Source organism: Macaca thibetana, chromosome 9 (genome assembly GCF_024542745.1).
Source record: "Macaca thibetana thibetana isolate TM-01 chromosome 9, ASM2454274v1, whole genome shotgun sequence".
NCBI classification, from domain to species: Eukaryota; Metazoa; Chordata; class Mammalia; order Primates; family Cercopithecidae; genus Macaca; species Macaca thibetana.
The window spans coordinates 41,436,319-41,463,766 of NC_065586.1; the positions used below are offsets into that span (position 1 = coordinate 41,436,319).

The 27,448-nt window shown below is 43.1% G+C and overlaps 1 long non-coding RNA gene across 1 annotated transcript in view; it reads right to left on the reverse strand.

Moving 5' to 3' along the window:
- Positions 1 to 19,578, reverse strand: part of LOC126962821 (uncharacterized) — a 46,500-nt gene extending 26,922 nt beyond the window's left edge. The window contains exons 1-2 of the long non-coding RNA XR_007728819.1: positions 16,395 to 19,578; positions 16,008 to 16,102 (exon numbers count right to left, since the gene is read on the reverse strand). This is a non-coding gene — a long non-coding RNA (uncharacterized LOC126962821). The remainder of the gene's footprint in view (positions 1 to 16,007; positions 16,103 to 16,394) is intronic.
- Between the last annotated feature and the right edge of the window lie 7,870 nt (positions 19,579 to 27,448).

Sequence of the window (27,448 nt, forward strand, 5' to 3'; positions counted from 1 at the left end):
TCCAGTGAGCAAGAAGTAGCGAACACACTGGACTTACTGGTGAGACATTTGTGTGCCAGAGGATGGGAAATAAATCCGACTTAAATTCAGGGACCTTCTACCTCAGTAAGATTTCTAGGGGTCCAGTGGTGGGGGCCTGTTGAGATATTCCTTCTAAGGTGAAGAATAAGTTGCTGCATTTGGCCCCTCCTTCAATCAAGAAAGAGGCACAATGCCTAGTGGGCCTATTTGGATTTTGGAGGCAATGCATTCCTCATTTGGGTGTGTTACTCCCGCCCATTTATCAAGTGACCCGAAAGGCTGTCAGTTTTGAGTGGGGTCTAGAAAAGGAGAATGCTCTGCAATAGGTCCAGGCTGCTGTGCAAGCTGCTCTGTCACTTGGGCCATATGAGCCAACAGATCCAATGGTGCTGGAGGTGTCAGTGGCAGATAGGGATGCTGTTTGGAGCCTTTAGCAGGCCCCCATAGGTGAATCACAATGGAAGCCTCTAGGATTTTGGAGCAAGGCTCTGCCATCTTCTGCAGATAACTACTCTCCTTATGAGAGACAGCTCTTGGGCTGTTACTGGGCTCTAGTGGAAACTGAAGATTTGACTATGGGTCATCAAGTCACCTGGCAACCTGAACTGCCTATTATGAACTGGGTGCTTTCTGACTCATATAGTCATAAAGTGAGTCATGCGCAGCAGCATTCCATCATCAAATGGAAGTGGTATAAACGTGATCAGGCTCGAGCAGGTCCTGAAGGCACAAGTGAGTTACATGAAGAAGTGGCTCAAATACCCATGGCCTCCACTCCTGCCACCCTGCCTTCTCTCCCCCAGCCTGCACTGATGGCCTCATGGGGAGTTCCCTATGATCAGCGGACAGAGGAAAAGAGGACTAGGGCCTGGTTCACAGGTGATTCTGCATGATATGCAGGCACCACCCAAAAGTGGACAGCTGCAGCACTACAGCCCCTTTCTAGGACATCACTGAAGGACAGCGGTGAAGGGAAATCTTCCCAGTGGGCAGAACTTTGAGCAGTGCACCTGGTTGTGCACTTTGCACAGAAGGAGAAATGGCCAGATGTGCTATTATATATTGATTCATGGGCTGTAGCCAATGGTTTGGTTGGATGGTCAGGGACTTGGAAGAAGCATTACTGGAAAATTGGTGACAAATTTGCGGAAGAGGTGTGTGGATGGATCTCTCTTAGTAGCCAAAAACTGTGAAGATATTTGTATCCCATGTGAGTGCTCACCAACAGGTGACCTCAGCAGAGGAGGATTTTAATAATCAAGTGGATAGGATGACCCGTTCCGTGGACACCACTCAGCCTCTTTCCTCAGCCACCCCTGTCATCGCCAATGGGCCCATGAACAAAGTGGCCATGGTGGCAAGAACGGAGGTTATGCACGGGCTCAGCAACATGGACTTCCACTCACCAAGGCTGACCTGGCTATGGCTACTGCTGAATGTCCTATTTGCCAGCAGCGGAGACCAACACTGAGCCTCTGATATGGCACCATTCCTCGGGTGATCAGCCAGCTACCTGGTGGCAGGTTGATTATACTAGACCTCTTCCATCATGAAATGGGCAGAGATTTGTCCTCATTGGAATAGACACTTACTCCGGATATGGGTTTGCCTATCCTGCATGCAGCGCTTCTGCCAAGACTACCATCTGTGGACTCACAGAATACCTTATCCACCATCACAGTATTCCACACAGCATTGCCTCTAACCAAGGTGCTCACTTTATGGCTAAAAAAGTGCAGCAGTGGGCTCATGCTCATGGAATTGACTGGTCTTACCATGTTCTCCATCATCCTGAAGCAGTTGGATTGACAGAACAGTGGAATGGCCTTTTGAAGTCACAATTATAACACCAACTAGATGACAATACTTTGCAAGGCTGGGGCAAAGTTCTCCAGAAGGCTGTGTATGCTCTGAATCAGCGTCCAATATTTGGTACTGTTTCTCCCATAGCTAGGATTCATGGGTCCAGGAATCAAGGGGTGGAAGTGAAAGTGGAACCACTTACCATCACCCCTAGTGTTCCACTAGAAAAATTTTTGCTCCCTATTCCTGCAACATTACGTTTTGCTGACCTAGAGGTCTTAGTTCCATAGGAAGGAACACTGCCACCAGGAGACCCAACAACAATTCCATTAAACTGGAAGATTGCCACCTGGACACTTTGGGCTTCTCCTACCTTTAAGTGGACAGGCTAAGAAGGGAGTTACAGGGCCAGGCGCAGTGGCTCACGCTTATAATCCCAGCACTTTGGGAGGCCAAGGCGGGCGGATCATGAGGTCAGGAGTTCGAGACCAGCCTGACCAACATGGTGAAACCCTGTCTCTCCTAAAAATACAAAAATTAGCTGGGCATGGTGGCATGCACCTGTAATCCTAGCTACTCAGGAGGCTGAGGCAGGAGAATTGCTTGAACCCGGGAGGCAGAGGTTGCAGTGAACCGAGATCGTACCATTGCACTCCAGCCTGGGTGACAGAGTAAAACTCGTTCTCAAAAAAAAAAAAAAAAAAAAAAGGAGTTAGAGCGTTGCCTGGGGTGACTGACCCAGACTATCAAGATGGAATCAGTCTAGTACTCCACAACGGAGGTAAGGAAGAGTATGTATGGAACACAGGAGATCATTAGGGTGTCTCTTAGTATTACCGTGCACTATAATTAAGGTCAATAGGAAACTATAAGAGCCCAATCCAGCCAGGACTACAAATGACCCAGACCCTTCAGGAATGAAGGTTTGGGTCACTCCACCAGGAAAAAAACCATGACCTGCTGAGGCGCTTGCTGAAGGCAAAGGGAATACAGAATGGATAGTAGAAGGTAGTCATGAATACCAGCTATGACCATGTGACCCCCTGCAGAAACGAGGACTGTAATTGTCATGAGTATTTCCTCTCTCTTTTGTTAAGAACATGTTTGTGCATATATATACTTGTACTAAAAAACTTCACTTTATTTCCTTTCTCTTTATCATGTGACATAATATTTATTGACTTCACATCAGCATTTATGTATTGTTAACTTTATGTAATAGTATTTGGGTTGGGAATTGGTATGTTTCCTGTTGTATGAAGGATAGTTGTATTATGTTAGGCATAATTATGACCTTATTATTGTCTTTATTTGAAGATTATGTATGATCTCAGGAGATGTGTATGGGTTCAAGTTGACAAGGGGTGGACTTGTGATGGTTAATACTGAGTGTCAACTTAATTGGATTGAAGGATACAAAGTATTGATCCTGGGTGTGTCTGTGAGGGTATTGCCAAAGAAGATTAACATTTGAGTCAGTGGGCTGGGAAAGGCAGACCCACCTTAATCTGGGTGGGCACAATCTAATCAGCTGCCATCGAGGCTAGAATATACACAGGCAGAAAAATGTGAAAAGAGAGACTGGCCTAGCCTCCCCGCCTACATCTTTCTCCCATGCTGGATGCTTCCTGCCCTCGAACATCAGACTCCAAGTCCTTCAGTTTTGGAACTTGGACTAGCTCTCCGTGCTCCTCAGCCTGCAGACAGTGTGTTGTGGGACCCTGTGTTTTTATGCGTTAATACTTAACAAACTCCCATATTTTTTATATATATATATAGATAGATAGATAGATATATAGTTCTGTCCCCCTAGAGAACCCTAACACAAGTCAAATCTATAACAGCAAAATATTTACCAGTTGCTTATTAGATGGAGTCAGTAACTTCAATAATATTGGGTATCAGGTCTGAGGACCTTAAGATTCCAGTAATCCACCATGAGGCACTATTCATATTCATGCTTTCCAGGTTAAAGAGGCCAAGTTTGGCTGCTAAATGCAGGTGCAGTAGGGATAATCACCCCTTCTTACAAGTTTCAATCTTTTTTTTTTTTTTTTTTGGATAGAGTCTTGCTCTGTCACCCAGGCTGGAGTGCAGTAGTACAATCTTGACTGACTGCAACCTTCACCTCCTATGTTCAAGCAATTCTCATGCCTCAGCCACCCAAGTAGCTGGGATTACAGGTGTGCACCACCATGCCCAGCTAATTTTTTTTTGGTACACAGAGGGTTTTGTCATGTTGCCCCAGCTGGTCTTGAACTCCTGAGTTCAAGCAATCTGCCTGCCTCAGCCTCTTGAAATGCTGGGAGCCATCATGCCCAGCCTTAATTCCTGAAGGCTCTGTTTTAATTTACATTGGCCATATTAACTATTTTATTTATTTTTATTTATTTTTATTTATTTATTGAGATGTAGTTTCACTCTTGTCACCCAGGCTGAAGTGCAGTGGTGCAATCTTAGCTCACTACAATCTCCACCTCCCCAGTTTAAACGATTCTCCTGCCTCAGCTTCCCGAGTAGCTGGGATTACAGGCATGTACCACCACACCTGGCTAGTTTTTTTGTTTGTTTGTTTTTGTTTTTTTTGTATTTTTGTATTTTTAGTAGAGACGGGATTTCGCCATGTTAGCCAGGCTGGTCTCAAACTCCTGACGTCAGGAGATCCACCTGCCCTGGTCTCCCAAAGTGCTGGGATTACAGGCACGTGCCACCATGCCCAGCCCGATATTATTTTAACTGTGATTTTCATAAGGTCCCTTTTCATTAAGCCAAGTTGTTAAGTGCCAATGACTTCATTTTAATTTATTGCTCACTGATTCCATGTCCACCACGGTATATTTTAAGGTCATAAATGCTATGACCATAGGGAATCTGGGAGAGACAACAGTTAAGGTGAGGCATACTTATTTAGTCTCTATTTTGTATTCAGAAACTCCCTAAGAACATACAGATAGGGAGGAGAAGTTCTTTTTATCCTGCTTATATTTATAGATATCTTTCTCCAGAGAGCCTCAAATCATTATCATCAGGGTAAGAGGCCTCCTCCTTCCCTGCAAGGCAATGGTTGGTTTACAGGGTTTAAGAACCTCAGGCTTAGGCTGGGTTTGAATTAACCCCCTCACAATGCCACAGGGTGCCATAGGGTGACTTTTCCCTATGACCCTACAGAGCAGGATTTTTCTTGCAATGGAGGCTCAGGCAGCAAAATACTGCAGTAGAAACCTGCAAGGCCCATGGCCCAGTAGTGGGTGGACTGAAACTATCCTTAGCAACAGTCCTGCCTTTTCCATGACACAGGCTTTCTTATTGCTGTCTATATATAAATTACCAAGCAATATTTTAGATTTCTAGCCACAATAAGTTGCAGCTTTCCATTTCAGTCACTGTCCCATCACCATGTGGACCTTCTGGGTGAGAACAGGGAAAGGTTCAGGGACTCAGCGGCTCACCTTGTAGGCAGCTGCCTCTTCTAACGGGGAGGGCCAATCAATCTCTCCAGGGTTAGGACCCACATCCAGGAAGGGAATTTTTTTTTTTTTTTTTTTTTTTTTTTTTTACTTTTAATATACTTTAATGGGTTACTGTTACAAGAAATTCTGTAATGGCATAACAGAGACAGCATTTTCACTACATTACAGTTTACAATGGAATAGAATGATGAAAAAATAAAAGCTCAAAGCAGCAAGTTTTTATAGCCCAGATAAATTAGATTCCTTGACAAACAATTCAAGAAGATGATAAACAGAATTTAGATATCTAAACAAAATCATTTTGTTTGTAATAACACCATAAAAGATTAATGATCTCTTTTAGAAAGTTTGATAAGTGAATAAAATTATTTTATTTTGATAAATTACTATCACAATATTTTGCTTTCAAATGTATCCATGGTGAATTATTTTAATTTAAAAGTTATCACTTTAAATAGTGTGAGATATGATAAAACTTTAGTAATTTATGGTTTTCAAAAATATGTATGTTTAAAGAAAATTTTATAGTGTGTGCTTCGTTACTATGCACATTCATGACAATAGAATGGAAAATAGCGTTACAAAAAAATCTTGAAACGCATATTTTCTAAGTGAATGTTTTAAAAATAGTGTGAATAAATGATTAGGTCATTTTGTTTATGGCTCAGGTGGGAGCCAACAAGCTGTGCCATTCCAAGCTTAGCCCTCTGGCTTCTTGGTAAGCAGCCATACTAAGCAAAGCCCAGGTGCACTGGCTAGGGGTTTTGCATGGGGAAAGCAGTTGAGCTACATCCTCCAGTGGGAGAGGCTGGTACCAAATGCTCCTTCTACTCTTTTCTTTATCAGCCCCTGGGTTGCGGGCTACAATGGATTCGCACCTTCATGCTCTTAGACACCAGGGGAGCACGCCGAACAGAAGCAGGGGAAGCAACGCCCAAGTGCCAGGCAAGGCCATTACTCTTGCCTGAAAAACACTCACTAGGCATCCACGGTGCCATGTTTAATTCTCCCTGGAGTGGTGGTCTTCTTTCTTCCTTTCCACTAACCTGAGGAAGACTGGACCTGTCCCAAGGGGTGGGTGCACAATCACGAATAACATCTGTATAGCTCCCCCAAGTAGCCAGTGATGGTTCACAGAGTAGACACAGCAACAAAAGATACCTGGCCTGACTCGTGGTAAGCTGAACTCAAGCACCAACTGGTTACGGCACTGTGTTGTCGCTGCCTTTACAGGAGGGAGCCTCAGAAACCACCTATGAACACACCAAATCCAAGAGCATAGTATGCCACCGTAGAGTCAAATAACAATCCTCATGTTGGAGACAAGAGCCACCTAGGGTGGGAAGAAGTGACAACAATGAAGGCCAAAGCACAAGCCCACCAGCAACCGCCAGTTTGGGCCCAGGCAGCCTTTGCTGTATCATGGAGCCAGTTATCTGCCAAGAACAGTTAATTACAGCTCACCAGGGGCCCTAGGACCATCCTGTTCAGGATTCCAATTGTCATTGCCTCCTCTTCACCCTGTGGGTGAGGAAGGAATTCCTATCCTTGGGTCATGGGATGGCTGAAGCATACTCAATGCCTCATAGGTGATTTTGACAGCATTTATCAGTCACTTGTACTTACAGCCCAGGAGAGGAGGGCACTGCAACAGACAAGACCACAGAGAGATTTCACTCAGGAATAAGTGAACAGCCAAGGGCTTTGGGAAGCAGGCTTTTCACTATCAAGAGAGATTTATACCCCTAGTTCCTGCAGGAGGATGCAATTGTCTGGTTTAACTCTGAGACCTGGCAGGAAACTGAAACGTACTACTTAGGGATAAGCAGGAACTGTGCCTGGATTTTATTTTATTTTATTTTATTTTATTTTATTTTATTTTATTTTATTTTATTTTAGAGACAGGGTCTCGATCTGTCATCCAGGCTGGAGTGCAGTGGCATTATCACAGTTCACTGTATAGCCTCAACCTCCTGGGCCCAAGTGATCATCCTGCCTCAGCCTCCCAAGTAGCTGGGACTACAGGTGTGTGTGCCCTATTAATTTTTCAATCTTTTATAAAGACAAGGTCTCACTCTGTTGCCCAAGCTGGTCTTGAACTCCTGGGCTCAAGCAGTCCTCCCACCCTTGGCCTCTCAAAGTGCTGGGATTATAGGCACGAGCCACAGAGCCAGACCTGGGCCTGGTCCTTTTGATAAGGAAGGTTTTTCGGCTCAGGGACTTCAACTACAGGAGTAAAGTGGGGAGTAGAACCATGGCTACTCCATCAGAGTAGATGTTCCTGACAAGAAATGCTAAAAATCCTTCACAGCAAAGTGAAAGTACACCAAGCAGTAACTCAAATCCAAATGAAGAGGAAAGGAACACTGGTAAAGGTAATCATACAGGCAAACATAAAAGTTGGTATTCATGCATTTTTGACAACTGAAATCCCCTTTTCTATGTGGTTTAAAAAACATAAAACGGGCTGGGTGTGATGGCTCATGCCTGTAATCCCAGCACTTTGGGAGGCTGATGTGGGCAGATCACTTGAGATCAGAAGTTCAAGACCAGCCTGGCCAACATGGTAAAACCCCATCTCTACTAAAAGTACAGAAATTAGCTGGGCATGGTGGTGGGCATCTGTAATCCCAGTCACTCAGGAGGTTGAGGCAGGAGAATCGCTTGAACCTGGGAGGCAGAGGTTGTAGTGAGCTGAGATCACACCATTGCACTTAGCCTGGGTGACATGAGTAAAACTCCATCTCAAAAAAAATGAATAAAACATAAAACAGTAATTATAAGACAATGTTGATGAACAAACATTGTATAAAAATGTAATTATGGGCCAGGCACGGTGGCTCACATCTGTAATCTCAGCACTTTGGGAGGCCAAGGCGGGCAGATCACAAGGTCAGGAGTTCAAGACCAGCCTGACCAACATGGTGAACCCCGTCTCTACTAAAAATACAAAAATTAGCCGGGCGTGGTGGCACACACCTGTAATCCCAGCTACTCAGGAGGCTGAGGCAGGAGAATCACTTGAATCCGGGAGGCAGAGGTTAAGGTGAGCCAAGATCATGCCACTGCACTCCAGCCTGGGTGACAGAGCAAGACTCCGTCTCAAAAAAAAAATGTAAATATGACATAATAACTTGAGGGGGACAGAGCTATATAGGAGAAAAGTTTTTGTTTACTATAAATATTAAGTTGGTATTAATTCAAACCAGAGTGGTAAAGCCAAGCATGGTGGCGCATGCCTATAATCCCAGCTATTAGGGAGGCTGAGGCAGGAGGAACGCTTGAGCCCATGAGTTCGAGGTCACAGTGCACTGTGACTGTAGCTGTGAATAGCCACTGCACTCCAGCTTGAGCAACCCAGCAATATTCCATCTCTTTAAAAAACAATAACAAGGAGGCTGGGCGCAGTGGCTCACACCTGTAATCCCAGCACTTTGGGAGGCTTAGGTGGGCAGAGTGCCTGAGCTCAGGAGTTTGAGACCACCTTTGGCAACATGTGAAACCCAGTCTCTACTAAAATACAAAAAAATTAGCCAGGCATCGTGGGAGGTGCCTGTAGTTCCAGCTACTCAGGAGACTGAAACAGGGGAATCGCTTGAACTCAGGAGGCGGAGGTTGCAGTGAGCCGAGATCGCGCCATTGCACTCCAGCTCGGGCAATAGTGCAAGAGTCCGTCTCAAAAAAAAAAAAAAAAAAAATAGTAAGAAAGAAAACACGTATCTAACACATAAGCCAGTAAAGCAGGAATTTAGAAACAAAAAATATAAGACATATACAAAAAAAAAAACCACAATGGCATAAATCCTTCATTATCAATAATCAATTTAAATGTACAATCATGTATCACTTAATAACAGTGACACATTTCTGAGAAATACGTCATTAGGTATGTTTACAAAAACCTAGATTGTATAGCTACTACACACCTAGGCTATATGATATGGCCTATTGCTCCTACACTACAAACCTGTACAGCATGTGACTGTACTGAATACTGTAGGCAAGGGTAACACAACAGTAAGTATTTGTGTGTCTAAACATAGAAAAGGCAGAGTAAGTATACAGCATAAAAGATAAAAAGGTTGAAGCACAGTGGCTCACACCTGTAATCCCAGCACTTTGGGAGGCAGACGCAGGTGGATCGCTTGAGTCCAGGAGTTAGAGACCAGCCTGGGCCACATGGTGAAACCCTGTCTCTACAGGAAAAAAAAACAAAAATTAGCTGGGCATGGTGGTGCATGCCTTGTAGTCCCAGCTACTTGGGAGGCTGAGGTGGGAGGATCGATTGAGCCCAGGAGGTCGAGGCTACAGTGAGCCAGGATCATGCCACTGTACTCCACCCTGGACAACACAGCAAGACCTTGTCTCAAAACAGACAAAAAGACTAAAAAATGGTACACCTATATAGGGCACTTACCATGAATGGAGCTTGCAGGACTAGAAGTTGCTCTGGGTGAGTCAGCGAATGGTGATTGAATGAGAAGGCCTAGAACAGTACTATTACTCTAGACTTTATAAACATTGTGCAATTGGGCTACACTAAGTTTATTTTTAAAATAGATTTTCTTTCTTTAACAATAATCTTAGTTTACCATAACACTATTTACTTTATAAACTTTTTAATTTTTTTAACATTTTGACTCTTTTGTAATCATTATACAGCTGTACAAAAACATTTTCTTTATATCCTTATTCTCCAAGCTTTTTTCTATCTATATAACTATCTGTTTATTTTTACTTTTTAAATGTTTTGTTAAAAACTAAGACACACACACACACATTAGCCCAGGCCTACACAGGGTCAGGATCATCATTCTCACTGTCTTCCATCTCCACATCTTGTTCCACTGGAAGGTCTTCAAGGGTAATTAACACACACAAAGATGCCATCTCTATGATAACAGTGCCTTCTGGAATACCTCTTGAAGAGACTGTCTGCGGCTGTTTTACAGCCACCTTTTTTTTTTTTTTTTTTTTTTTCTGAGACAGGGTCTCACTGTCTCCCAGGCTAGAGTGCAGTGGTACAATCACAGCTCATTGCAGCCTTGACTCCCAGGCTCAAGAGATCCTCTCATCTCAGCCTCCTGAGTAGCTGAGACTACAGGCCTGTGCCACCACATCTGGCTGATTTTTATATTTCCCGTAGGGATGGGGTCTCACTATGTTGCCCAAGCTGGTCTTGAATACCTGGGTTCAAGTGATTCACCCGGCTCGGCCCTGCAAAGTGCTGGTATTACAGGCATGAGCCACCACCGCACCTGGCCTGCCCTTTTTTAAATAAGTAGGAGATGTATACTCTGAAATAACAATAAAATGTATAGTAAATACATAAACCAGTAACATAGGCATTTATTATCATCATTAAGTATTATGTACGATGCATCGTTGTATGGGCTATAATTTTTAGGACTGTCAGTGCAATAGATTTAGAACAGCACCAGCACAAACACGTGAATAATGAGTTATTTAGGTACTTAGTTTCTTTCAACAATGTTTTGTAGTTTCAGTGTACAAGTCTTGCTTCATTTGGTTAAATATACTCTGAAGTATCTTAATTTTTTTTAATACTATAGTAATTGGTGACTGCACCATTGTACTCCAGCCTGAGTGACAGAGCAAGACCCTGTCTGGGGGAAAAAAAAAAAAAAAAAAAAGGAGAGTTAAATGGTTTTTTTGTGTGTGTGGTTTTTGTTTTTTGTTTATTTGTTTGAGACAGAATCTCACTCTGTTGCCCAAGCTGGAATACAGTGGCACTATCTCAGCTCACTGCAACCTCCCCACCCCCTGGGTTCAAGAGATTCTCCTGCCTCAGCCTCCCAAGTAGCTGGGACTATAGGCGCATGTCACCATGCCCAGCTAATTTTTGTATTTTCAGTAGAGATGGGGTTTTGCCATGTTGACCAGGCTGGTCTCGAACTCCTGACCTCAGGTGATCTGCCCACCTCAGCCTCCCAAAGTGCTAGGATTACAGGAATGAGCCACTGCACCTGGCCTAGAAAAGTTAAAAGTTTGTAAAGGAAAAAAGTTACAGTAAACTAAAATGAATATATTATTGAAGAAAAATATTTTTTATAAACAGTGTAGCCTAAGTGTACAGTGTTTATAAAGCCTACAGTAGTGTACAAAAACATCCTAGGCCTTCACACTCACTCACCATCACCCATTGACTCATGCAGAGAAACTTCCAGACCTGCAAGATCCAAGCATGGTAAGTGCCTATACAGTTTTACCATTTTTAAAAATCTTTTATACTATCTGTACCTTTTCTGTTTACATACATAAATACTTGCCATTGTGTTACAGTTGTCTATAGTATTCCATACAGTAACATGCTGTACAGGTGTATAGCCTAGGAGCAACAGGCTATATCATATAGTCTAGATGTGTGGTAGTTTATACCATCTAGGTTTGTATAAGTACACACTCTATGATGTTTGCACAACAATGAAGTTTCCTAACAGGTCCCAGAGTGTATCCTTGTCACTAAGCAATGCATAACTGTATGCTGAATCTACAGGTAAATTTAGAGAGCATGACAACTTCAAGATATTATTAGGTGTCCCCTATCTCCATATTTATGTTTCCTTTAATGTTTTTCAATATACTTTTCTTGTTTTCTCCATAAAAGGCCTTGCTGGCCAGGCCCAGTGGCTCATGTCTGTAATCTCAACACTTTGGGAGTCCAAGGCGGGAGAATCACTTGAGTCCAGAAGTTCAGGACCAGCCTGGCAACAAGATGAAACCCCGTGTCCACAAAAATACAAAAAAAGAAAAAAAAATAGCTGGGTATGGTGGTGTATGCCTGTGATGCTAGCTACTCAGGAGGCTGAGGTGGGAGGATCAGTTGAGCCCGGGAGGCAGAGGTTGCAGTGAGCTGAGATTGTACCACTGCACTCCAGCCTGGGTGACTGGGCAAGACCCAGTCTCAAAAAAATTAAAAATAAAGGCCTTGTTATTGCAAGTAATTTAAATTCTTTGAATTGGGTGGGGGGGGTTGTTTTTTGTTTATTTGAGACAGGGTCTCACTCTGTCATCCAGACTGGAGTGCAGTGGTATGATCATAGCTCACTATAGCCTTGATCTCCTGCACTCAAACCTGAATCATGTTTTCTAAAGATGACTGGTGTGGCCAGGCGTGGTGGCTCATGCCTATAATCCTAGCACTTTGGAAGGCCGAGGTGAAAGGATCACTTGAGCTCAGGAGTTCAAGACCAGCCTGGGCAACATAGTGAGACCTTGTCTCTAAAAAAATATAAAGATGAAGCCAGGTATGGTGGCTCATGCCTGTAATCCCAGCACTTTGTGAGGCCGAGGCAGGCAGATCACCTGAGGTCAGGAGTTCGAGATCAACCTGGTGAAATCCCATCTTTACTAAAAATACAAAAATTAGCCAGGCGTGGTGGCGCATGCCTGTAATCCCAGCTACTAAGGAGGCTGAGGCAGGAGAATCACTTGAACCTGGGAGACGGAGGTTGCAGTGAGCCGAGACTGCACCACTACACTCCAGCGTGGGCAACAAGTGAGACTCTGTCTCAACAAAAAAAAATAAAATGAAATAGATGACTGGTGCTTAGAAAGACAACAGATTATATACATTGATCTTACATTTGCCAACTTGTTACATACTCAGACTATTTTTATTCATCTGTCTGCAGACAATTTTTTTTTTTTTTTGAGACAGGGTCTCACTCCGTCACCCAGGTTGGAGTGTGACAACGCAACCGCCACTCACTACAGCCTTGACTGCCCAGGCTCACGAGTAGATGGGGCTACAGATGCATGCCACCTTGCCTGGCTAATTTTTGTATTTTTTATAGAAATGCGGTTTTGCCATGTTGCCAGACTGGTCTCAAATTTCTGGGAGGCTGAGGTGTGCAGATTGCTTGAGCCTAGAAGGTCAAGATTTCAGTGAGCTGTGATCACACCACTGCACTCCAGCCTGGGCATAAGAGTGGGACCCTGTCTCCAAAACAAACAAAATAAAATAACAAAAAAACCTTCAAAATCCAACTTATCTTTGTCTTTTATCAGGAGAATTTAGTCAATTTTCACTTCCTGTAATTATTAAAATATCTGGCAGTTTCTTTATTTTTTTCGGAGGCGGGGACAGGGCACAGCTTTCATGTGTTCCACACTTACCACTCTTTACTCTCCAGTACTTTATTATCTTTTTGGGTCTGATTCAATTTGTTTACAATGGTTGGTTTTAATTTTCCACTTTCTCTCATTTACAGGTTTGAAAGTGATAGTGTTTTGCTTATTTTAGCATTTGTTCATTAAATTTTACCATGCATATTTCTTAACGTGTCTTCAGAAAAACAAACATTTTAGAACAGAAGTCTAACTGCTAATTGACCTATGTGCTATTTTTCAGTACTATGTTTTTGTCCTTTTTACATGCAACAAGTATTACTCACCAAAGAAAATGTTTGTCTAGATTCACCTACATTCTTTTTTTTTTTTTTGAGACGGAGACTGGCTAAAGCGCAGTGGCGCGATCTCAGCTCACTGCAAGCTCCGCCTCCCAGGTTCACGCCATTCTCCTGCCTGAGACTCCGGAGTAGCTGGGACTACAGGCACCCGCCACTACCCCGGCTAATTTTTTGTATTTTTAGTAGAGATGGGGTTTCTCCGTGTTAGCCAGGATGGTCTCGATCTCTTGACCTCGTGATCCACCCGCCTCGGTCTCCCAAAGTGGCTGGGATTACAGGCGTAAGCCACCGCGCCCGGCCTAGATTTACCTACATTTTTATCAATTTCCTCCCAGCACTATTTCGCCCCATTTTTTGACAACTCAATAAATTATATCTCTATGGACTGGGCACGGTGGCTCACGTCTGCATTCCATTCCCAGCACTTTGGGAGGCCAAGGTGGGCAGATCACTTGGGTCAGGAGTTCGTTACCAGCCTGGCCAACATGGTGAAACCCCTTCTCTACTAAAAATACAAAAATTAGCCAGCATGGTGGCGCACACCTATAATCTCAGCTACTTGGGAGGCTGAGGCAGGAGGATCACTTGAACCCGGGAGGCGGAAGTTGCAGTGAGCCAAGATTGCACCACTGCACTCCAGCCTGGGCAGCAGAGTGAGACTCCATCTCAAAAAAAAAAAAAAAATATATATATATATATATATATATACACACACACACACACACACACATATATATAAAAAATACCAAATAAAGGACAGAGTAAGTATGCTGTGTGACATAAGAGATGTCTGTCTCTCTCTATATATATATCTATATATACACAATTATATATATATACACACACACATATCTTTTTTTTTTTTCTTTTTTGAGATGGAGTCTTGCTCATCGCCCCGGCTGGAGTGCAGTGGCGCGATCTTGGTTCACTGCAAGCTCCGCCTCCCGGGTTCACGCCATTCTTCTGTCTCAGCCTCCTGAGTAGCTGGGACTACAGGCGCCCGCCACCACACCCGGCTATTTTGTATTTTTAGCAGAGACGGGGTTTCACAGTGTTAGCCAGGATGGTCTCGATCTCCTGACCTCGTGATCCGCCCGCCTCCGCCTCCCAAAGTGCTGGGATTACAGGCGTGAGCCACCGCGCCTGGCCTATACATATCAAACATCACTTTCTCTTATACTCCAAACCCAATCTAACAAATACTGTTTGGGGAACACCTTCAACAAACATCCAAAAACCAAACCCTTCACATGACCTCCCTAACTCTACTGAGCTAGTGCAGGTGCCATCACTGTTGTGGGCCACTGCAGGATTTATTGCTGCCTGCTCCCCAGTCTACCACCCCTCAGCTGGCATGTTCTCTTCATGGAAGCCAGAGAGAGGTGAGTCAGATCCTGTCACTTCTTTGTTCAAAATCCTACAATGCCTAGAATATTCGGAAGCTACATGGCTCACATTCTCCCTCACATCATTAAAATTTGTGTTCTGATTTTGACCCCAAAGGGGTTTAAAAGCATTTGCTAAAATACCACACCACATTTTACTCTCCTCGAAAACAAAAGTATAAACTTCCTCACAGTAGGATCATTATATTTTCCACAGGTCTATCCCCAGCTGTAAACCTAACTGGCAGGCAAATTAATAAAAAACTTCATACTTGTTGAATGAATAAATGATACACAATTAAAAGAAGACAATAGAAAGGGAATAAAAAAAGATCTAAAATGAGATAGGCAAGAATTAGATTTTTGTAAATGCTGAGAATAATAACTCTGTCTAAAAAATTCAAGTGAAAACCCAAGAATACTCAGCTATGAGGTCATTACTTGCAAGTGTATTACATGTATCTAAGGAAAGCAGATCGATTATTCTCGGCCACTTTTACAGCGGTGCCTCTAAAAAATAAAACTCCCCTATGCCATGAGTTTACCTATGTAAACAAATCTTCACATATACCCCACTGAATCTAAAATAAAAGTATTTTTAAAAGACCCCCAAAGAGCTCTCCAGCTCCCTCTCCACTATGTGAGGATGTAATATGATGTTGGCAGTCTGCAACCTGGAAGAGGGCTCTCACCAGAACCTGACCATGATAGCACCCTGGTCTTGGACTTCTAGCTCCCAAAACAGTGAGAAATAAATTTCAGTTGTTTGTAACCCAAAAAATAAATGAATTAATTAAATGAAATATAAAATTCCTTTAAAACAGCAAAGAGCAAACACCTGAATGAACAGGGACCAACCTCACTGGGCTTACAGTGGGTAGGTACTCACTACTCACCAAAGTGGCTTTGACTTGAGGACTCTTCCTCTAATATCCATGCCTCCTCCCTTGCTCCAACTTGAAGACCACGTTTGGCTTGCTAATGCAATACCCTGTGAATGAGAAATGACTCAGGACTCGGCCAGGCTTATAGCTTCAGGGCTTCTGAAGAAAAAAGGTACAGTTTTAGGAGCTGTAGTCAATAGGCCCATTTAAACTTTTCACTAGGAGAGGGGAAAAAAGTTTCCAGTGGCCAAAAAAGGTCACCTTATACCTACAGCCCAGGGTCACCTTTGAACCCTAAATTTCAACCCTAAAAATAATTCATCTCTATAAAGGATCACATATATCAACTGCTAAAAAAGAAATGAACGCTGTTTGAAGTATATAAAACACAATCCTTACCCACTGAGATGAGGAGGCTGTAGTTCTCCAGCATCACATCCTCTCAATAGGGCCCAGATGCTGCCACTCCTCCTGGGTAAAGCCCACAGTCACATCCTTGAGCAACACTGATCCCTGAAAAAGTACATCTGTGTTCATTTTACAGTGACTACGACAAACACTATGCAATGTTTGGGATCTAATATCTTGTCATGTTCACTGTTGATACCCAAAGAAAAAATGTCACACACCATACCTACTCTGTCCTTTATTTGGCATTATATCCTGTGGGAGAACAAATCACAAAAGTACCCTAACCATGTATTAATTTATTGATTTGTGGGGAAAAAAATCTAAGCTTCCCCAATGTGCTGGAACTGTGGAGTGTGGGTAGTTTTCTTATCTAATTAGCTGGAATATTTCATCACAGCTTATTTGGAGGCCATATACCCTTTTTTTGTTTTGTTTTGTTTTTGAGAAAGGGTCTTGCTCTGTCTTCCAGGCTGTCCAGTGGCAGAATCATGGCTCACTGCAACCTCGACCTCCCAGGCTCAAGTGATCCTCCCACTTCAACCTCCCATGTAACTGGGACTACAAGCACACATCACCACACCTGGATATTTTTACTGTTTGTAGAGGCACGGTTTTGCCATGTCACCCAGCTGATCTGAACTCCTAGTCTCAAGCAATCCACCCACCGTGGCCTCCCAAAGTGCTGGGATTACAGGTTTGAGCCATCACACCAGGCTATTAGCCATGTTTTTAAAAAGAGCTCAAATACAAAGACTGAGAGTAAAGCAGTGGTTACCACAGGTGTTGGAGGGGTGGTGAAGGAAATGGGGAAATGTAGGTCAAAGGATACAAACTTTTAAATATGTAGGATGAACACCGTTAGAGTTTTTTTGTTGTTGTTTGTTTGTTTGTTTTTGAGAAGGAGTTTCGCTCTTGTTGCCCGGGCTGGAGTGCAATGGCACAATCTCAGCTCACCACAACCTCCGCCTCCCAGGTTCAAGCAATTCTCCTGCCTCAGCCACCTGAGTAGCTGGGATTACAGGCATACGACACCACGCCCAGCTAATTTTGTATTTTTAGTAGAGATGGGGTTTCTCCATGTTGGTCAGGCTGGTCTCAAACTGCTGACCTCAGGTGATCCACCCGCCTCGGCCTTTGAAAGTGCCAGGATTACAGGTGTGAGCCACCACGCCCAGCCTGAACACCTTTAGAGTTCTAATGTACAACATAAGGACTAAAGTTAGTAAAATTCTATTAGGGATTTTTATTTAGTAAACTGTAGCTGCTCTTGTCACAAAAAAAGTAACTCTGTGAGATGACAGATCCATTAGTCTGCTTCACTATAGTAAACACTTTACTATCTCTCTATATATATATCCCATAACATGTTGTAAGCCTCAAAAATACACATTACATTTATTTTTTAAAAATAAAATCATGACTTTGGGAGGCTGAGGTGGGTGGATCACAAGGTCAGGAAATTGAGATCATCCTGGCTAACATGGTGAAACCTCATCTCTACTAAAAAAAATACAAAAAAATTAGCCGGCTGTGGTGGCGGTTGCCTGTAGTCCCAGCTACTTGGGAGGCTGAGGCAGAAGAATGGCGTGAACCTGGGAGGCAGAGTTTGCAGTGAGCCGAGATCGCGCCACTGCACTCCAGCCTGGGCGATAGAGCAAGACTAGGTCTCAAAAAAAATAAATAAAATAAAATAATAAAATAAAATCATGTTTGTGGACTGATGTCAGTAACTGGTAGTACCTATGTGAAACACATTTTCAAAGATGAAATATGTGAAAGCTCATTACAATTCAACATTAGCAGGTGATGATTTGCAATAGATTTTGATGACATAGAATACTAATGAAGAACAAAGCAAAATGTTAACCACCCCAAAATAATTCCACTTTTCTCATTAGTAGACCTGTATTGCAAAACACTATACCACAATCATGATTACATTCTGAATTTCATCAACAAAACTTGGTGGTAGCCTGGGCAATGTGGCAAAACCACAGAAATTTTTTTAAATTAGTAGCTCGTGGTGGGATGTGGCAGCATGGTGCTGTGTGGTCCCAGCTACTCAGGAGGCTGAGGTGGAAGAATCACTTGAGCCTAGGAGGTCTAAGCTGCAGTGAGCCATGATCACACCATTGCACTTCAGCCTGGCAACGGAGTGAGGCCGAAGACCTCACATCAAAACAAAACAAAATAAAACAAAAACAAACAAACAAGTTGGTGGAAATTTCTTTTGTCTCTTGCTCAGTAAGTCCTACATGTACCCTTGATTTTATTTCTTGGTCCACAAGGCATAAAATATTCGCTATCTGGCTCTTTACAAATTATATTAGCTAACTCCTGGAAAGAAGAATTGATCCTACAAAATAAGACCTTAAGAGATATTGGTCCCAAATTCATGGTGCAAAAGAAAGATGGGGAAATTATCTCCCAGAGCCTCTTTATGAGCCTCCAGGTAAATCCAGGTGCCATTTGCAAAGAAAGAGGTTGGACAAAAGGTAAGGGCTAGAGGGGTCTCAGACATGTTGTGCTTCAAGTGTCTGTGGAACGGGCAGGCAGGGATCTTCAGGAGGCAGCTGGATGAGTGGTTCTGGAGCTCAGAAGGGAAGCCCGTAATGAAGCTGAGGACTGGGGAGTCGCTGGCGTGTTGGTGGTTGCTGAAACCAGCAGTGAATCAGATGGCTCCCAAGGAAAGGCAAAAGTACTGGGGCCAGGTCTGAGGGAACCCGCACAGGTGCCTGGAGAACAGGACACAAAGAATAAGAATAAAATTCTCCAAAACATAACAATAAAATTAGCAACCTACACTAAACATAGAGTTATTCACTTATGGAAAATGAATAAAAAATGAAGTAGAGGCTGGGCGCGGCGGTTCATGGACCTGCAGTCCCAGTACTTTGGGAGGCTGACGCGGGTGGATCACCTGAGGTGAGGAGTTCGAGTCCATCCTGACCAACATGGTGAAACCCCATCTCTACTAAAAATACAAAAATTAAAAACTAGCCAGCCATAGTAGCCCATGTCTGTAGTCCCAGCAACTCGGGAGGCTGAGGCAGGAGAATCGCTTGAATCCGGGAGGTAGAGGTAGCAGTGAGCCGAGATCATGCTCCTAGGGGACAGAGCAAGACTCTGTCTCAAAAAAAAAAAGCCAGGCATGGTGGCTCATGCCTATAATCCCAGCACTTTGGGAGGCCAAGGCAGGCAGATCATCTGAGGTTGGGAGTTCGAGACTAGCCTGACCAACATGGAGAAACCCCATCTCTACTGAAAATACAAAATTAGCCAAGCATGGTGGTGCATGCCTGTAATCCCAGCTACTCAGGAGGCTGAGGCAGGAGAATAGCTTGAACCTGGGAGGCGGAGGTTGTGTTGAGCCGAGATCATGCCATTGCATTCCAGCCTGGGCAACAAGAGTGAAATTCCATCTCAAAAAAAAAATAGCCAGGTGTGGTAGCTGGCACCTGTAATCCCAGCTACTTGGGAGGCTGAGGCAGGAAAACTGCTTGAACCCAGGAGGTGGAGGTTGCAGTGAGTCAAGATTGTGCTGTTGCACTCCAGCCTATGCAACAAGAGCGAAACTCCATCTAAAAAAAAAAAAGAAGAAGTAGAGCTGCCTTAGGAAAATTGAGGCTATAACAGTAAGAACTAAGATAAGCAAAACAACTGAATATGGAGGGAAAAATCACAGGAAGAAATGGCAGAAAATCTGTTTGTTTGTTTTATTTATTTTCTTTTTGTTTGTTTTGTTTTCTTTGAGACAGGGTCTTGGTCTGTTACCCAGGCTGGAGTGCAGTGGCACGATCTCAGCTCACTGTAACCTCCAGTTCACGAGTCCAAGCAATTCTCCTCCCTCAGCCTCCCAAGTAGCTGGGACTACGGGCGCCTGCCACCACACCAGCTAATTTTTGCATTTTTATTAGAGACGGAGTTTCACCATGTTGCCCAGGCTGGTCTCAAACTCCTGACCTCAGGTGATCCATCTGCCTTTGGCTTCCCAAAGTGCTGGGATTACAGGCATGAGCCACTACACCTGGCCTGTTTGTTTTAAAGACAGGGTCTTGCTCTGTCACCAAGGCTGGAGTGCAGTGGTGCAATCATAACTCACTGCAGCCTCCAACTCCCAGGCTCAAGCAATCCTCCCAACTAAGCCTCCTAAGTAATTAGGAATATAGGCACACACCACTATGGCCCGTTAATTTTTTTTTTTTTTTTTTTTTTGAGATGGAGTCTTGCTCAGTCGCCCAGGCTGGAGTGCGGTAGCGCGATCTCGGCTCACTGCAAGCTCCACCTGCCGGGTTCATGCCATTCTCCTGCCTCAGCCTCCCGAGGAGCATTTTTTTTTTTTTTTGAGACAGTGTCTTGCTCTGTTGCCCAGGCTAGAGTGCAGTGGTGTGATCTCAGCTCACCTCCACATCCCAGGTTCAAGCAATCCTCCCACTTCAGACTCCCAAGTAGCTGGGATCATACTAGCACCTGCCACCACCTCTGGCTAACTTTTGTATTTTTAATAGAGACAGGGGTTTCACCATGTTGACCAGGCTGGTCTCAAACTCCTGACCTCAAGTGATCTGCCCACCTTGACCTCCCAAAGGGCTGGAATTACAGGCGTGAGCCACTGTGCCTGGCCTTTATTTTTTATTTGTAGAGACAAGGTCTTGAACTCCTGGCCTCAAGCGATCCTCCCATCTCAGCCTCCCAAATCGCGAAAATCTGCTTTTAATTCCAAATTATACTCTTACGTATTTGAATAGAAAACTACTTAAAGTAAAACTGACTTCAGTTACAAGGAGCCATGGGAAAATAAGAATTCTCATCTGCCAGGCGCGGTGGCTCACGCCTGTAATCCCAGCACTTTGTGAGGCTGAGGTGGGTGGATCACCTGAGGCCAGGAGTTTGAGACCAGCTGGCCAATATGGTGAAACCCTGTCTCTACTATATATATACACACAAAAATTAGCCGGGCGTGGTGGCACGTGCCTATAATCTCGGGTACTGGGGAGGCTGAGGCAGGAGAATTGCTTGAACCCAGGAGGCAGAGGTTGCAGTAAACCAAGATCATACCACTGCACGCCAGTCTGGGAGACAGAGTGAGACTCCGTCTCAGGGAAAAAAAAAAAAAAAAAAGTCTCACCAGTCTGGCCAAAATGGCTACTAAAAAATAAATAAATAAATAAATAGCCAGCCAGGCGTGGTGGCATACGTCTGTAATCCCAGCTACTAGGGAGGCTGACAGGCAGGAGAATCACTTGAACCTGGGAGGCAGACGTTATAGTGAGCTGAGATCGTGGGACTGCATTCCAGCCTGGGTGACAGAGCGAGACTCTGTCTCAAAAAAAAATAAAAAGAATTCTCAAAAATTGAAAAACTTCACACTAAATTGTGAAGCCCCAAATCAAACCTCTCAACTGAAGGCATGAAATACAATATTAATGTATGTACAATAAGTCCTCATTTATCGTCTTTAACAGGTTCTTAGAAATTGCAATTAAGCCAAATGGCATATAAGGAAACCAATTTTACCACAGGCTAGTTGATATAAACAAGAGTTAAGTTCTTATGGTATATTTCTGGTCACAAAACTATCATAAAATTTCTAAATAAAGACTCAATACACTTAAAGCATTGAAATAAATGTGAACTATACATACATTTAAGAAAGATTAATAAAAACAAGAAAAACAGCCAGCAACCCCCTGGGGCCCAGCCCAGCGCTCCTCAAGATGGCTGCCCACAGAAAAAAATAAATTTTAAAAATATAAAAAACAAGAAATGTAATTACCTGATTTTTGGTAAACCAGTGAGTGATAGTGGTCATAGAAGTGATAGGTTAAAACAAGTAATAAGTGTTTACAAAGCAAAAATCATAAAAGCACCTCCCCCAACCACAAAGTTCAAAAACAATCACAAATATGACCAGCTCCCTGAGTACTTTCATGCCACGTCATCTGCTGTTGTGCATCTGTATGATTATTGCGTACTTTACAGATTTGTATTTTATAATAATTTGGATTTATTCATTCATTTTCCAGCCTCCTTATTCCAGATCAGGGTCTCAGGTGGCCAGAGCCTCTCCTGGCAGCTCAGGGCACAAGGCAGGAACCCACCCTGGACAGAACACCATCCCATCACAAGGCACACTCACATACCTGTCCACACTCACTCAGACTGGAACAATCTAGACACACCAATTGGCCTAACCTGTACATCTTTGGGATGTGGGAGGAAACTGGGATAGCTGGGAAAAACCCACGTGGACATTAGGAGAACATGTAAACTCTATACAGTAAATGGTCCTCAACCAGGAATTGATCTTTTTCCTCATCAACATTATAATGAAATGACATTGGTGGAAATCACACTGAACCAAATGAAGTTATTCAAGGACCTGCTGTGTATGAAAAAATTGTAAAAATCTCCTAAAACAAAGAACAGAAGATAGAGACTGCCAAGTACACAAGCAGATCCAAACCTTCTTTCCTCAGAATCTAAGAGTAAGTTTTCCAACTGATTTGTCACCAGCAAAAGTACAAACTGACTTGTCCTTTACTGTCTGTTGGGTGTCACCTGCTCAAGAGACAGCCTGTCTGTCAAAGACTCAGGAAAGATACTGCCTTGCTCATGAAAAGGACAATAGCCACGCGTAGCAGCTCATGCCTGTAACCTCAGCACTTTGAGAGGCTGAGATGGGGAGACTGCTTGTGCCCAGGAGGTCAAGACCAGCCTGGACAACATAGAAGGACTCCACCTCTACAAAAAGTTGAAAAAATTAGCTAGGTGTGGCTGTCCTGGCTATTGAAGAGGTTGAGGCAGGAAGATCCTTTGTGCCAAGGAGGTCGAGGCCACAGTGAGTTGTGATCATGTCGCTGCACTCCAGCCTGGGAAACAAAGTGAGACATTATCCCCAAAACGAAAATGAAAAAAGCAATGACTATCCCCATTTAAAATAAACCAAAATCCTGAGAAACTAAGTCCAAGCTAAGTAATTAGTACACAGAGACAGTGGTTTGGCTGACATAACCAGAGGCCCCAACATGTAAATATTAAGAGTTCCAGGAAATTAAAGGAACAGATGGAAGAGAATTAATCCAAAGCTAATTAAGGTCGGGCACCGTGGCTCACACGCCTGTAATCCCAGCACTTTGGGATGCCGGGGTGGGCGGATTACTTGAGGTCAGGAGTTCCAGACCAGCCTGGCCAACATGGTGAAATCGTATCTCTACTAAAAATACAAAAATTAGCTGGGTATGGCGGTGCACACCTGTAATCCCAGCTACTCGGGAGGCTGAGGCAGGAGATTCGCTTGAACCCAGGAGGCAGAGGTTGCAGTGAACCAAGATCAGACTCCATCTCAAAAAAAAAAAAAAATTAAAAAAAAAAAACTAAGATATTTTGAGTTTAAAGATTTGGGTCTTTATATTGAAAGATACATTAATAAAAGAGATCAGAATTAATGAAAAACACTTTGGTTTCAGCTCTGACTTATAAAAAGCCTAGAAGTTGTCACTTCCATCCTTACAACAAGAAAAACTGGACAAAGTCAATGACTTTCCTGGAACTCATTAAAAATTGAGGTTGCAAGTCAAACCGACGCCTTAAAATGTGGAGAGGCTGGCACATCCAGAGTCACAGCCAAGATCTGCTTACCTGGAGCAGATGCTACCAGAGCCATAAATTGGTAGGGGCACTTAAATGTTTAATATGAAAACTGCTAGAGGCTGAATGTGAGAAACTCCTGGGAACAACAGTCTTAGTAGGGTACAAACATTCATGGAGCTCCCCTCTAGGAACCTCACCAATTTCTTATGGAGAAAATCCAAGAAAGATCCACTCTCAGAACTAGCAAAGGAGGGAAAATAGGTCAAGATAGGTCAACAGAAACTTCCCAGAGTGAAATGTGAAGAGAAATAGCATTAAAAAAAAAAAAAAAGGCCGGGCGCGGTGGCTTATGCCTGTAATCCCAGCACTTTGGGAGGTCAAGGTGGGCGGATCATGAGGTCAGGAGTTCGAGTTCAGCCTGGCTAACATGGTGAAACCCCATCTCTACTAAAAATACAAAATTAGCCGGGCGTGGTGGCGCATGCCTGTAATCCCAGCTACTAGGGAGGCCAAGGCAGGAGAATCGCTTGAACCTGGGAGGCGGAGTTTGCGGTGAGCCGAGATTGCGCCATTGCACTCCAGCCTGGGCAACAAGAGCGAAACTCCGTCTCAAAAAAAAAAAAAAAGGCCAGGAGTGGTGGCTCATGCCTGTAATCCCAGCACTTTGGGAGGCCGAGGCAAGTGGATCTTTTGAGGTCAGGAGCCCCAGACCAGCTTGGCAAACTGGTGAAACCCCATCTCTACTAAAAATACAAAAATTAACTGGGCATGGTGGCACACACCTGTAATCCCAGCTAGTTGGGAGGCTGAGGCAAGAGAATAGCTTGAACTTGGGAGGTGGAGGTGGCAGTGAGCCGAGATCGCACTGCTGCACTGCAGCCTGGGGGACAGAGTAAGACTGTCTCAAAAAAAAAAACAAAAACAAAAACAAAAAAAACTAAGAACTGTAGAACAACATCAAAAGGTATAACATACTCATAATTAAAATACCAAAAAGAAAAGCAAGTGAGAATGAAGAAGAAATATCTGAAGTAATAATGGCCAAAACATCCCAAAACTAATGACAGATCCAGAAAGCTCAGAAAACACCAAGGACCAAGAAAAATAAAAACAACACACAATTAGACATATCACGTTCAAAGAAAATCAAAGACAAAGAGAAAATCTTAAAATCAAAGACAAAGAGAAAATCTTAAAAGAACCCACCAGGGGGTAGGAGGGGAGGAGAACACTAGAAAAAAAGGAAAAGAATTACAGCAAAATTCTCAAAATCCACATAAGTAAGAAGAGTGGAATGAAATATCTAAACAATTGAAAGAATAGAAAAATACCAACCTAGAGTTAATGTAAAAGGCACACTGACACATACATTTATATAATTCTGAATGACAAGGACAAAATCTCACAAAGATGAAAGAAGAGCTGACTACACAGGAAAGAGAGGTATCCTAGCTTCAGCTTTCTCCTCTGCAGTAGTAGAACAAAAAAGACAATGGAATTTTAGAAAAAGAATTGCAATTTGGGAATCCTATACATAATCTTTCATATAATGGGCCCAAAACCAGATGTATTGAAATGGGCAGGGCCCATGTAATCTCTGCAAGGAAAGTGCTACAGAAACACTAACAAGCTGCCAATCCAGTCTAGGTAAGAGGAAGCTGAAGAGGGGAGACGGAGTAAGAAATAACAGATCTTGGCCAGGTGTGGTGGCTCACACCTGTAATCCCAGCACATTGAGAGGCCAAGGCGGTCAGAATACTTATGGTCAGGAGTTTGAGATCAGCCTGGCCAACATGGTGAAATCCTGTCTCTACTAAAAATATAAAAATTAGCTGGGCATGGTGGGGCATGCCTATAGTCCCAGCTGCTCAGGAGGCTGAGGCAGGAGAATCACTTGAACCTGGGAGGCAGAGATTGTGGTGAGCCAAGATCACCCCACTGTGCTCCAGCCTGGGTGACAGAGTGACACTCCATCTCAAAAAAAAAGAAAAGAAAAAGAAAAATTCAGGGGTTAGAGGCACTGCCACTGCCCCTATCCCTCGCAGTCAAAATAACTACTAGTAGCCTACTGTTGATCAGATGCTTTGCCAATAACATAAACAGTCAATTAATACATACTTGGTATAAGTATTACATACTATATTCTTACAATAAAGTAAGCTAAAGAAAATGCTATTAACAAAATCGTAAGAAAAAGAAAATATATTTACTATTAATTAAGTGGAACTGGATCATCATAAAGGTCTTTATCTTCATTATCTTCACGTGCAGTAGGCTAAGGAGGTGGAGGAGGAAGAGGAAGGATTGGTCTTGCCATCTCACGGGTGGCAGAGATGGAAGAAAATCTATGTGTAAGAGGACCCACATAGTGCAAACCCGTGTCGTTCAAGAGTCAATGGTATATTTTATTATGTTATATTCAAATATATTTATTTGAATATCTTGCCATATGTTGTTTACAAAAAATAGATCTGAAATGAAATTATTTACTAACAAGTATTTAATGCTATAAATTCTTTCGGGTTTTTGGGGGGGAGGTGGGGGGGCAGTATGGAGTTTCGCTCTTGTTGCCCAAGCTGTAGCACAACGACGCGATCTCGGCTCTCTGCAACCTCCACCTCCCAGATTCAAGCAATTCTCCTGCCTCAGCCTCCCAAGTAGCTGGGACTACAAGCACCCGCCACTACACTTGGCTAATTTTTATATTTTTAGTAGAGACGGGGTTTACACCATGTTGGACAGGCTGGTCTCGAACTCCTGACCTCAAGTGATCTGTCTGCCTCAGCCTCCCAAAGTTCTGGGATTACAGGCATCAGCTACCGTGCCTGGCCTGCTATAAATTCTAAATACTATTTAGTACATATCACTAATTTTCATATGTTGCACTTCCATTTTCAGTCAGTTCAAAATACTTTACAATTTCCATTTCAATTTTGACTGCATCCTATGGGTGATTTAGAAGTGTGTTAGTTTCCAAATGATTGGTTATTTTTCCATAGCTTTCTATTACTGATTTCTAATTTAATCCCACTGTGGTCAGAGAACCTATTTTGCACGACTTGAATCCTTTAATACTTATCAAGATTTGTTTTATGGCCCAGAATGTGATCTGTCTTGGTAAATATCCTAGATGCACATGAAAATAATGTATATTCTGTTATAGTGTGTAGTAATAATGTTAGGTCAAGTTAGTTGTGTTGATAGTTTTCCTTAGATATTGTATACCCTTACAGCTTTTTCTTTTCCTTTTCTTTTCTTTTCTTTTTTTTTTTTTTTTTTTTTTGAGACAGAGTTTTGTTCTTGTTGCCCAGGCTGGAGTGCAATGGCACAATCTCGGCTCACTGCAACTTCTGCCTCTTGGGTTCAAGTGATTTTCCTGCTTCAGCCTCCTGAGTAGCTGGGATTACAGGCACATGCCACCACATCTGGCTAATTTTTTGTATTTTTTT